Below are 13161 nucleotides of genomic sequence, written 5' to 3'. Positions count from 1 at the left end.
TTACGAGGAGATCATCATGAAAGGTCTAGTTACCATCTGTCACCATACAGAATTATTATAATATTATTGACTATATTCCCTGTGCTGTACATTACATTACTGTGACTTATTTATTTTAGAGCTGGAAGTTTGTACCTCTTAATCTCACTTACCTATTTCATCCATCCCCTAACCCCCTTCTCTCTGGCAATCACCAGTTTGTTCCCTGTATCTATGAGTCTGTTTGTTTTGTTTTTTAGATTCCACATATATATGAGATCATATGGTATTTGTCTTTCTCTATCTGACTTCTTTCACCTAGCATAAGACCCTCTATGTCCATCCAAGCTGTTGTACATGGCAAGATTTCATTTTTTATGGCTAAGTAATATTTCAGTGTGTGTGTGCATCTGTATATACAGCACGTCTTTATCCATTCATTTATTGATGTACCTCAGATCAGTTTAATAGTTCCAAATGAATTTACTCAAATATGTATATTCTCAAATAAAACGCTACTTCAGGAAGTTTATATTGTGATATTAAAACACTTTCATCATTGAAGCATTTATTTTCCGTCTTTTTCATCTACCAGCTTTATGAGAACTAAAGACTATCATGTACTAATCATGCTTAATTAACATCAAACAATCAAGTACCCTTGGTGTATCACTGTTATGCAAATGTATTAGAAACAAAAGACGACTATAAGTGTTTCTAATTTTTTTTGGAATTCACTCATTTATCAAATATTTATTCAGTTATTTCTGGATACTGTGATTTGGGAATGACTTATATTTTGTGGGTTTTTGGCCAGTTTTCTAAAATAGGGGGGTGAATTTTAAATCACAAAGGTAATTTTTAAATTTAAGATTTATTTATTGAGTGCCTATGGATCCTGCTCTAGCAATATAAAGATGAAGAAGATAAGAACCCTATCTCAAGCTAGTCAGTCTCATTAGCGAGACAGACAGGTAAATAAACAAGGTCCTCCCAAAACAGTGACATTTCCTTTGCTATAAAAAGGGTGGGTAAAGGGCAGGAGTACCATATAACGCAAGGTGTGCAACAGTTAAGATCCATGGCTTTGGAGTCAGAGATACTGGCTCTGCTGCATGATTCTCAGTACATTTTTAGCCACCCTCAGTTTATCCACAGAGAATGAGGAATGGCAATTCCTACCTCACAGAGTTAACTGAAATAATGTATGTAGAACTTTAGTACAGCACTGGCACATACTAACTGTTGAAAAAATGGTATTTTTTTACAATCGAGCACTAGGGAAGCACAGAGTAGGGTACCAAGAACAAACATACTTACTGATCAACATATGATGGACAAAGGAGGGTAGCTCCTCAGTGTACCAAGAGTCATCTACTTTGGATGTTCACCACATTAGAATTTTAGGGTTACACTGAGATAGATAAATATGTACATGTGTGTGTATGTGTGTGTGTGTGTGTGTATATATATATATATATATATCTGTAAGAAGCATAACCACTTTATAGCATAGAGTTTATTTTGAAGCTATAAAACCAGTAATATCATAGAACACTCTCAAGAGGAATGAGTTGGTCAAGTTCTGCCAAGGAAGTTCTCACAAGAAGGCATTATGAAATGTCTTTATTCCTCAGAATTTGACTTTAAAATGTTCCCACTGGAGTCCAATGGAAGTTTTATGAGAGTAAAGGATAGAATTAGGTCTTGTGTATTTTTAAAGGGTCATTCAAAAAGGCAAAGTCTAAATTTTTTACAGATGGCAGAATAAGGACTGATGCAGTTGGCCAAAACTGACCTTTTACGATTTTCAAAAGCAAATGTTTACTGAAAAAGGACTCTACTGTACTACCAATTGGGAAAAAAAAAAAATGCTGGATGCTTACATTGGACAACTCAGTACACATTCACTGCCAAACACATTTATACAAAATCAATAATAATATTTTCCATAGTACCTGTTTTCAACCTCCTCTCAAAAATTTTGTGCTGTAGTTGCTTTTTCTTAAACACAAATATGTTTCTGAGGAAAAACATTTTCAATGAGAATAGGCTTGTGAAAGGACATGCATTTTAGGAACCTTACTGTTAGCTTCACAGTCTCTACCACAATGGTGCAAGGCAAGGGTGAGGATGATCAATTTTGCCAGGTCTTCTGGATAGTGAATTCAGAACTGATTTTAAGTTCTTCCAGAATGGAACTCCTTTTAAACTTCTTTCAAAATACAACTCCCTTTTTTCAAAGAGGTAGAGGGGTTTCAGAAATTTTTATGCCCTCTTGGATGTTAAATAAAACTCTTAAAAAATAAAATTTTGATGAGTTGAGTGAAAAAGAAATATTAAAATCCATCAAATGTGGATGGGAAAAATTAAAGTGGTTTGTCACAATATATTTTGGGTTTGATGAATTTTAAAAATTTAGTAGGCAGCACATATACTAAAACTGGAATAGTACAGAGAAGATTATCATGGCCCCATGCAAGGATGACAAGCAAATTAGAGAGGTGTTCCATATTTTAAGAAGTTTTTAAAAACACATGTAATAACAATGGTTTTAAGACTACTACCTGCATCCTACTTGAGAAGAGTTTTGTTTTGGGAATGGACGTGATTCCATTCTGTAATGAATTTAGAGGAGTGCCTAGAAAAACATGTAATAAAGATTGTTATATAGTGCTATGTGCGCCAAAGGAAAAAAAAAAAAAGTTGGGGGAAAAATTTAAACTGTGAACTCAAATTATAAGTAGGATTACTCATCCCCACAATAGCCATAGTTTAGAACTTTCTTATCTTCTTACTTATTAAGTAGGTTTCAAGTATTCTTTTGATATGCAGATTTTTAAAACATTTTGTTCCATGGCTGATCATCAGAAAATCAGAAACATTGTGATTTCCTTTCTTAGGAGAAAATAAATATAATAGTTATTCAGACACCACTTAATGTATACAAAGTGACACTGGCACCTAATCTAAGTTCCCCCAAATGGCCTTCTTCTGTTAAGAACTGCACAAGTCTGTATGGTTTTAAAAACAATAATAAGTGGATAGTTTGAAGTGTAAAATAGTACCCCCACTTTGGAGAAAGGTTTGACACTTTCTTATAAAGTTAAATTGCCCTTGTTCTCTGGTCTAGCAATTCCACCCCTAGATCTTTACCAAAAAAATAAAAACACATATCCACAAAGCTTTAGTCATAAGTGGCAAAAACTGGAAACCCAAATTCCATCAAGAGGAGAATGGACAAATTTTTTACATTCATACAGTGGAATACTATTCAGCAGTAAAAAATATAGTAATATACACAACAGCATGAATAAGTCTAACAGATGTTATGCTGAGCAAAATAAGCTGAACATAAAAAGGTACACAGTTCCATTTATATGAAGGACAATATTAGACAAAACTAAGTCAACAGTTTTAAAAATCAGAAAAGTGTTTGCCTCTGGATAAAGGAGAGGATCAACTGGGAAAAGAGGTGAAGGTACTTGCTGGAATGATGGCAATATCTGTTCTTCATAGGGGTGTAGGTTAATGGGAGCTACATGCATTGATCAAATTGTACACTTAAAATGTGTGCATTTTACTACAGATTAAGTTTATGTTGAAAAAGAATAAATGTATATATTTTTAAAGATTTTTTTAATACATGTCAGGCAAATAAATCAAAAGAAGTATGGCTTCTTTTATGTGCATTCCCATATCACTGTTTGTGAACTTAAGTGGTTCTAACAACAAAATGAACAGATTTAACTCTGCAACTGTGCAGCATTTTTCTAACTGGTCTATTTTCCAGAAGGCAAGAGCTTGTCTTTTTTTTTTTTTTAATTTAAATTGTTTGTAATACAGCACATAAATTGCCATTAAACATGGCAATGCAATGAGAACCTCTAGAAGAAACAGGTGGGATCACTTCCCATTTTTTTCCCTTATGACTTTGAGAATAAATCTCCTCCAAATGACACCTTTCTCCTTCAAACACTTCAGTTGTATATTTTATAACTTTTACATATGTCATTTTTACATGACAGTCACAGCTCCCACCTGGAGTTTTGCAACACTGTCCGCATGTTACATTTTTTTTAGAATATGCATGTTTTATTCTGAATAATTTTGCATAATAAAAATGAAAGTACAAAATAATTAACACAAAATATTTTAAAAAGCTAAAATAAATCAAGAAAGGAAAAAGCAGAAATGCAATCCATGGCAGAGTCTCCAAAAGTCACATAAAAGTTCGAAAACATCCTTCCAGTTTCACTAATGGAAAGACTTCAAGGTCAAATTGAAATCCCAATGTCAAGGGTCTAAAATAATTTATGTACTACATACTACCTAGGCAATTAATATTGATGTTGAGGTATACAGACTCAACAAATTTTTTAAAATTATGTAAATGGTTTAATAGCCACAGAGATTATAACTAACAAGCTGAGAAAAACTTAAAGAATACTGAGATCCCTATTAGACATTACAAAAAAAGATTGACCTTTTTTATTGACTTGCACATTCATTCATTCACTTGTTTGTTCATTCTATCAACAAATATTTATTGGGCATCTATTATGTACAGGAGGTTCTAAGGGTTTGGAATGTGTAGGAAGACAAACAGATAAAATTGTCAACTTTTCAATATGAGATAGAATGTTTGATATTATACTAAGGGTAAAAAGGCAGGGGAAATGAGATATAAAGTTAAGGGAAGAGGACTGAAATTTTTAATAAAGTAACCAGGAAAAGCCTACTGGTAAAGGTGGATTTTGAGTAAGGACCCAAAAGAAATGAGAGAGCTAGATTTGCCAATACCTGGGAAAGAGCAGCCCAGATAGCAAGAAAACCAATGCAAAGGCCCTGAGATGGGACGACACCTGGCAAGTTTAAGAAGCTGAAAAGCAGCCCTTATAGCTGAAGCAAAGAGAAGAAGGAGAGAAAGGGAGAAGGTAAGAAAAGAAGCACTGTGAGCTAGATCAAACAGGGCTTTCCAGGCTGTTGTAAAGAGTGGTTTTTATAGTGCTTGGGATGGGGCCACTGAAGGTTGAAAGCAGAGGGATGACATGGTCTCACTTCCATTTTAAGTAGATCTTTCTGGCTTCTCTTTAGAGGATAGAATGGGGAGGGTCAAGGGTGAAAACAGGAAAATCATTTAAGAGGCTACTGCAATAATTCAGATAGAATGAGATATGATAGTAACTTGGAACAGGGTGGAAGCAGTGGAGAGTGGAGAGAAATGGTCGAGTTTTACATATATTTTGAAAGTAGAGTTAAGATCTGTTGGCAGGTCAAATGTGGGGTGTGAAAAAAGGACTCAAAGATGAATGTAAGGTTTTTGGACTAAGCAAATGAAAGAATATTGATTTCTCAATTTGGGTTAAGTCCTTGGCATATTAATGGAATTATATCCACTTGACAAGAGGGGATTACAGTAGGAAAAAACCTGCTACTAAGAATAAAACAAATAAAAACCCTTTCCCTATGCCTAGGGAACATAAAATACAATAATATTTATGCAATAATCTTTATGCAATCAAATTGTGTTGAATATATCACTAATTTGTAGTGTTCATTATTCAATAAAATTGATATGGAGGTCAATCGTTAGCTCTGAGTCAGAGAGAATTAGGTTGAAATCCAAAGTCCACTACTTTAAGCTGTGGATATTGCGCAAGTTATTTAACTTCTCTAGATCAGTTTCTTCACATCAAAACTAGATATACAAATACCAACTTAGGTTCTTGTTTGAATAATTTAAAATATCTGTCATCTTTTAGGTACCTAATAATAGTAGTTGTGATTATTATTTCCCATTGAGTCAAATTCTCTAATTTACTTTGGTAGTATTTGAATTATTTTAACCTGAGAATCCAGTATATTATTTAAAAAGGACAAATAATAAATATTCATTGTTAGATAAAAAGTTATTTTGAGTATTTATCTACATGAATGAAATTTAGAAGATCTGAATTTAGTTTCAAGAACATTTCTTCTTTAGCACATAACTTTGATTACTACCAGTGGTAAAAGTTAATCTGTGGAAGTAGGCTCACTAAATATCATCCCAGTCATCTCTTCTCTTACCTTCTCTACCATAGAGGTTTCTGTTGCAGCTAAAGGTAAAACATGGCATAGTTCTAACCAATAAAATGTACGGAAATCTCCTGGGTAAGGCTTCCAGAATGGTTTTTGTTTTCCCAGTAAAAAAAAGGGACAGTCTCAGCTGATACATCTCTTTCTCTCTCTCTCTCTCTCTCTGTCCCCTTTACATCATTGTCTTTCCCCTTCATCCCTTCCTGAAATGTGGATAAAATGCCTTGACGCCTAGCAGCCATTTGGGGATTATTAGGTAATAACTACGAGAAGAAAATGCAACACTCTGTGCATGGCGATGAAATGAACACAGAGATGAAAATAATATGTACCTCTAAAAAGATCATTGAGATGTACTAATTGTGAACTATCAACCTCCAGACATCCTATTTTGTGAGAAAAAATTAAAACATATTTAAGCCACAGTAGTCAAGTTTACCTTTACTTGTGGCCAAATACATTTCTAACTGATTCACTACTTTTCCTTATATTAGGCAAGCAATATAGATGCCACTTTGTTCCTTTAAATTTTATCTTGACTTTTTTTTCTAGTAAGATACACTATTATTACTTTCCCATTCTCCTATTTAAATCATGTAAGCTATTTTTGGGGAAAAAATTTTTCTGAAAATACACCCATGTGTTTCTCACCGAATCTTTTAGTAAACTTAGGTGAAATATATACATACATGTAACTAATGCTTCTAAATGAAGAAGAATTTTTAAACCAAATTAACATCACAATATAGGAATTTTTAAAATATTCATGTAATTTTTTAAAAAGCTAATAACTGCTCTCAGAGAATTGATAAATATTCCCTAAAGGTTGAAAACAGTTTTTCTCCATTTTAAAAAGGTGCTTTTTTTTAGTCTGTTTATCATAGAAGGAAATAAATGTAAAGTACACTTTTAACCTAGAGCTGTGTTTCTTCCTCTAAAGGAATAAATATGATGTCAATGGTAGCATTAAGGCATATCGAAATGGTTTCCTAAGAAAATCAAGCTTATGTCCCAAATGGCCACTCTCACTGGCTTTTTCTTTGCTTTCCTTCCTTCCTTTTCTTTCTTCTTTTCTTTTTGGCCTGCGACATGGCAATTGCAAAAAAAGGAATAAAAGTGGAGATAGAAAGTGACCTTAATTTGCCCACATCATGTAAGGTTAGCAACCTATAAGTCCCATTTCCAGTAGTTTTATTTAAAGATAAATACTACATAGGAAGTGCATTTTATAGTGATAATACTGATGATGCAAGAGTAATATAGGTTGACTAAGTGAAGAATCACTTTTCTTAAAAGAGAACACTTTAGGCAAAATCTTTAGATATTAAATTCTTTACACATTTCTATTTATAGATGGTCAAAAATGGTTAAAATAGTTCATATGATAAGGAACTTCTGGAAAAGAATATTTCTGGCAGAAGTATCCAAAGTTAGTTATAATGATCAAGGTATTTGTTTATTTGTTCTCTCCATTTGCTATCATCCTCTCAGGCCAAACATTCAATGGTCAAGACTATTAAACTTCATTATAAGAACTCAAATGCATACATCTGAGATTTGATTGAGTACCACAGCAAATGTATTGCTTTCTCTCTCTCTCTCTCTCTCTCTCACACACACACACACACACACGCACACACACACACACAGTACTATTCAGCAGATTTCTATGTAGTCAAAAGGAATGGGAATGTGTGTGCATATGTGTGTGAGAGAGACAGAGAGACATAAAATGAAAACCTGATGTAAATAAAATGCTAGAAAAAAAAAAAACCCTTCCAAAAAATTTAAGAGAACACTTCCAAACTCATTTTATGTGGCCAGCATTACCCTGATACCAAAGCCAGACAAAGACACAAGACAAGAAAACCACAGGCAAATATCCCTGATGAATATAAATGCAAAAATATACAACAAAATACTAGAAAACCAAATCCAAACATATTAAAAGGGTTATGTACCATGACTAAGTGGGATTTATCCTTGGGATGCAAGGATGGTTCAACATACAAAAAACAAGTAATGTGATACACCACATTAACAGAATAAAGGATAAATATCACATGATCATCTCAATAAATTCAGAAAAAGCATTTGGCAAAATTCAACACTCTTTCTCAACAAACTAGGTATAGAAGGAATGTACCCCTACATATAATAAAGGCCATTATGACAAAACCATGGCTAACATCTATCCCAATGGTAAAAAATTGGAAGCTTTTCCTCTAAAACATGGAAACATGGCAAGGATATCTACTCTTGCCACTTCTCTCTAACACAGTTCTTGAAGTTCTACTCAGAGTAATTAGTCAATAAGAAAAAACGGGCATCTTAATCATGAAGGAAGAAGCAAAATTTTCCCAGTTTTCAGATGACATGATCTTATATAGAGAAAACCCTAAAGACTCCATTTAAAAAAAAACTGTTAGAACGAATAAACAAATTCAGTAAACCTGCAGGATACAAAACCAACACACAAAAATCAGTTGAACTTCTATACACTAACAACAAACTATCTGAAAAGGAAATTAGGAAAACAATCCCATTTAAAAGAACACCAAAAAGAAAAAATACTTAGGAATAAACTTAACTAGGTAGGTAAAGGTTTGTATACTGAAAACTATAAAACACTGATGAAAGAAATTAAAGAAGAGACAAATAAATAAATAAACAAACGGTGCTGGGAAAACTGAATACCACACAAAAGAATGAAACTGGACCCTTACACCATACACAAAAATCAACTCAAAATCAATTAAAGACTTTAGCATAAGACTCAAAGCTATAAAACTCCTAGAAGAAAACATACAGAAAGTTTCATGACACTGGTATTGACAATGATTTCTTGGATGTGACACCAAAAGCACAGGCAACAAAAACAAAAATAAACAAGTGGGACTACATTAAACTAAAAAACCTCTGCATAGCAGACAATCAACAGAGTGAAAAGACTATGGAATGGGAGGAAATAGTTGGAAACCATATATCTTATAAAGAGTCGATCTCCAAAATATGTAAGGAACTCATATAACTCAATAGTAAAACAACAACAACAATAACTAATAATAATCCCTTAAAAATGGGCTAAAGACTTGAATAGACATTTCTCCAGAGAAAACATACAAATGAGAAACAGGTATATTAAAAGGTGTTTAACATCACTAATAATCAGGGAAATGCATATCAAAACCACAATGAGATATCACCTCATACTTGTCAGGAAGGCTATTATCAGAAAAGAAAAAGACAAGTATTGGTAAGGAAGTGGAAAGACTGGAACCCTTGCACAATGTTGGTGGGAATGCAAAATGGTGCAGCTGCTATGGAAAACAGTATGGAGTTTACTCAAAAAATTAAAATTAGAAATGCCATATGAATCAGCAAACCCACTTCTGGATATTTATCCAAAAGAATTACAATCAGGATCTTGAAGAGATATTTGCCCTCCTGTGTTCATTGCAGCAGTATTCACAATAGCCAAGATGGTGAAATAACCTAAATGTCCATTGACAAATGAACGGACGAAGAAACTGGTATACACATACAATGGAATACTATTCAGCCTTAAAAAAAAAAGGAAATTCTGCAATATGCCACAACATGGATAAACCTTGAGGACATTATGCTAAGTGAAACAAGCCAATTACAGAAAGACAAATAAGTGTATGATTCCACTTATATGAGATCTCTAAAACAGTCAAATTCATAGAATCAAAGAATGAAATGGTAGCTTCCAGGGAGTAGGTGGAAGAGGAAATGGGAAATTACTAATCAATGGGGAAAAAGTGTCAGTTAAGCACAATGAATAAGCTCTAGAAATCTGTTGTACAACATAGTACTTATACTCAGTAATAATATACTGTACACTTATAAAATTGTTAAGTGAGTAGATTTTATGTCAAATGTTCTTTCTAAAATAAACCCTTTTTAATGAGATGCTCATCACCATCAAATTTTAAGATACATGGTGATTTCACATATATTCTTTGGAAATGTAAACAATCAAAAAGGATTTTTGCGTAAAATTATAATTTAAGACGTAGGGGCTGAGGCAAGTGTCACTACTTACTGCTAATAAGACAGGAGTTAATTCTTTCCACTATGAATTCCTGTTAGAATTTGAGGCAAAATGAAAATAATGCAATCCTAATAGATGAAAGTTTCAGAAAGCTTTTCTCCTATGGAGCTCTATAAGCAATGTCAACTATTGTCAGACAAAAAGTAGAAAAGGTAAAACAAAAAAGTAGAAAAGGTCATGAAAAAGGATCTAAAACCCTCATGCACTGACTATTTAATGTGTGTTAGAAACTACATTCTAAAGTTAGTAACAGAAAACCAGGCTTATTTCTCTCTTACATAAAAGAAGTCCAGAAGTTAACAGACAAAGCAGGTATGAAGATTCCACAGTCATGAGTTTAGGGTCCTTCAGTCTTTCTCCTCCACCATTTTTGAGGTTGCTTCAGGATCCAAGAGGATTACTGGAGCTCTAGTCATCACATCCATATCCCAGGAAACAGAAGAAAGGCAGATGGCTAGGGACAGAGAGTTCTCCCAGAAATCCCACCTAACAACTTCCACTAACATTTCATTGTTCATCCCTATCAACAAGGACAGCTGGGTAAGCAGTTTTTAAGTGTCCAAGATTAGTAAGGAAGAAAGAGTGGATGGATATTGAATAGTCCTTTATATGACACCAGTGTTGGAGGCAAAGATTAGTTATATATTTTTGCCTAATAGAATATAAAATTATAACTGTAGTTGTTTTTCCTCATATATTATAATATTAAAAGCAAAGACTAAGTGTTTAGAACATGTCAGGTGATATTCTAATAAGTTACCTGTATTATTTAATTACTTGTATTAATTCATGTACTCTTTATAATAACCCTATAAAATAGGTCTATTTTATCCCCATTTACAGTCAAGAAACTAAAGCACAGAGTTTAAGAAACTTGTTCAAATTAATAGAGCTGGTAAATGTCAGGGTCAGGATTTAAACCCAAGTAGTCTGCTTGATTCTACTGAACAAAAAAATGTATTATAAGAGAAATAGTGTTTCTAAACAAATACAAACATACAAAAAGTAATTCAGAAAGGTAAATCTGTCCTGAAAATTATAGTATTTCATAAATGTTAGCTATATTTTTTCTGAGTGGTAAGAATCTGGTATTTTCTTCTTTGAACTTTTCTGAATTCTCCAAAATCCCCATGATATATATGCATTGCTTTTGTAGTAAGAAAGAGAAAATATTTCATAAAATTACAATATCACCAGTACCAAAAGGGGAAGAAGGTAATTGCTAAGCATGGCAACAAGTATGTACAATATGAGGTTGAGGGAGCACAGCATTTTACTCTTCATAAATGCTGACCACACCCAACCATCAATGTGTACAGAACTATGTCAACTAAGGCACTTAAATGTAATTCTCTCTAAAGGAAAATGCTATTGATCAACAAGCTTTCTGTAAATAGCCATCAACTTAAACGCACTATGTTTAAACAATGCACATTAAATTCATCTCAGCCAGGCACAAATTCTAATAACAATGTTTACTGGAAACACCACATTGTGGTTCAACAATCCTTAAAAGATATTTTAATCAGACTGACAAAGAATGATTGAAAAAAAGTCAAAAGATGTGTGAGGGGGAGGGGAGTCTTCTGTGGTCAAAAAGACTAACTTAATGCTAACATTGTATCACTCTCAGTGTGATAATGTGATAAAGATAACATCTTCATGCTAATGGAAAAGAAAAGAAAAAAGGTCTGGTTAACTATGAACAGGGCAGCTGACTAAGCATTGTACAAGAATACACTTTGTTTTATAGGTCTTTTATGCAGAGCCATTACAATATAATCTGTGACAATTGAACCTAAATTTGGGGTTTGGGTCTTTTACATCAACAGCAAAACAAGAGCAATAAAACAAGTCATAAAAAAACCTTTCCAAGAATTGATTCTATTGCAAGACTTATTCAATTATAGGACTCTTAAGAGCTGAGAATGCTTTTAGAAAAAACAAACAGTTCTACCTCACCCCCCAAATTACAGACCTTCTAAAAAGAGAATTACCAACAACTGGGGAAATGAACAGAAAATATTTAAATGCTAGTGGAGCGTTCAAAATATGAGTTACAGCATTCTGTTAGGTTGGGTAGATGGAAGTAGATGGAGAATAAGACTTGAATTGCAGAATGGGAAGTCAACTTGGTCATGAAAAGGCCAATTTCCTTTTCCAAAGTACAGTGAAGGGACAAAGGGAGTTGAGAATGGGTAAATCTCAAAAAGTTCACAGTTCAGGCTCAGTAGGTCTAAGAAATAAAAGTACAGTTGCTTATCTGAATCTTCTATAGACCACTTGAGTTTACAAAACTGATCATGAGCATCTGCCAAAAATAATAGCTTTCTTAGGAGACTCCTGGTTCTTCCAACTCTCGTCCAGGCAGAACTACCAAATCTGAGCTTATCTGATGGTTTCTCTGCACTGTCCTCCTCATTAGAAACCAGAAATCAAAACTAACTTTGATACTTTTCACCTATAAGAGATACTTGTAAAATACTTTGTTTTCTTAAATTGAAAGGTTTTGAAGAGAACTCTCAGTTTATTGTATTTCACAATAAACTTATGTAAAGCTTATGAAGACAGAAGAAACAATATTCCTTTTTTATTTTGATGAATGTCAAAGGGACATACTTCCTAGGAAAATACTCAGTTGGCACCTAAAATTAATTCCATAGAATATTTTAAGCTAATTATATGTGGTTTCTATGCTCTTTTAATTTTCTTTCTTTAAAAGAAGATATAATGAGAACATAAAATTTTTTTCTTCACTTTATTCTAAACAAATCCATTTTTGATATATATAAAACAAAGCATCACTTACTTTAGAGATTTCTGTGAAGTAATTTTTCTATTTCTTTAGTTGACTGGTAGGGCAAAAATATTGTGTAGGAGGCATGAGGAGATGTCTCTCTCTGTGTCAGAAGAACTGAGCTAAGACCATAAATTTACAACATTCATAAAAATCCACCTATATTTTCTAATTTTCATGTATTGTTCCATTTTCCTAACTTTTTTTGAGATAGCGATCTTATCCA

General features: G+C 33.2%; 1 pseudogene; it reads left to right on the top strand.

The window, feature by feature from the left end:
* The first annotated feature begins 2400 nt into the window (after window positions 1-2400).
* LOC114897398 lies at window positions 2401-2498 on the top strand (annotated as a pseudogene).
* The last annotated feature ends 10663 nt before the right edge of the window (window positions 2499-13161 follow it).

This window comes from Monodon monoceros, unplaced genomic scaffold (genome assembly GCF_005190385.1).
Source record: "Monodon monoceros isolate NGI ecotype Baffin Bay Population unplaced genomic scaffold, NGI_Narwhal_1 Super_Scaffold_16, whole genome shotgun sequence".
NCBI lineage: Eukaryota > Metazoa > Chordata > Mammalia > Artiodactyla > Monodontidae > Monodon > Monodon monoceros.
This window is presented reverse-complemented; position numbering and strand designations above follow the sequence as displayed.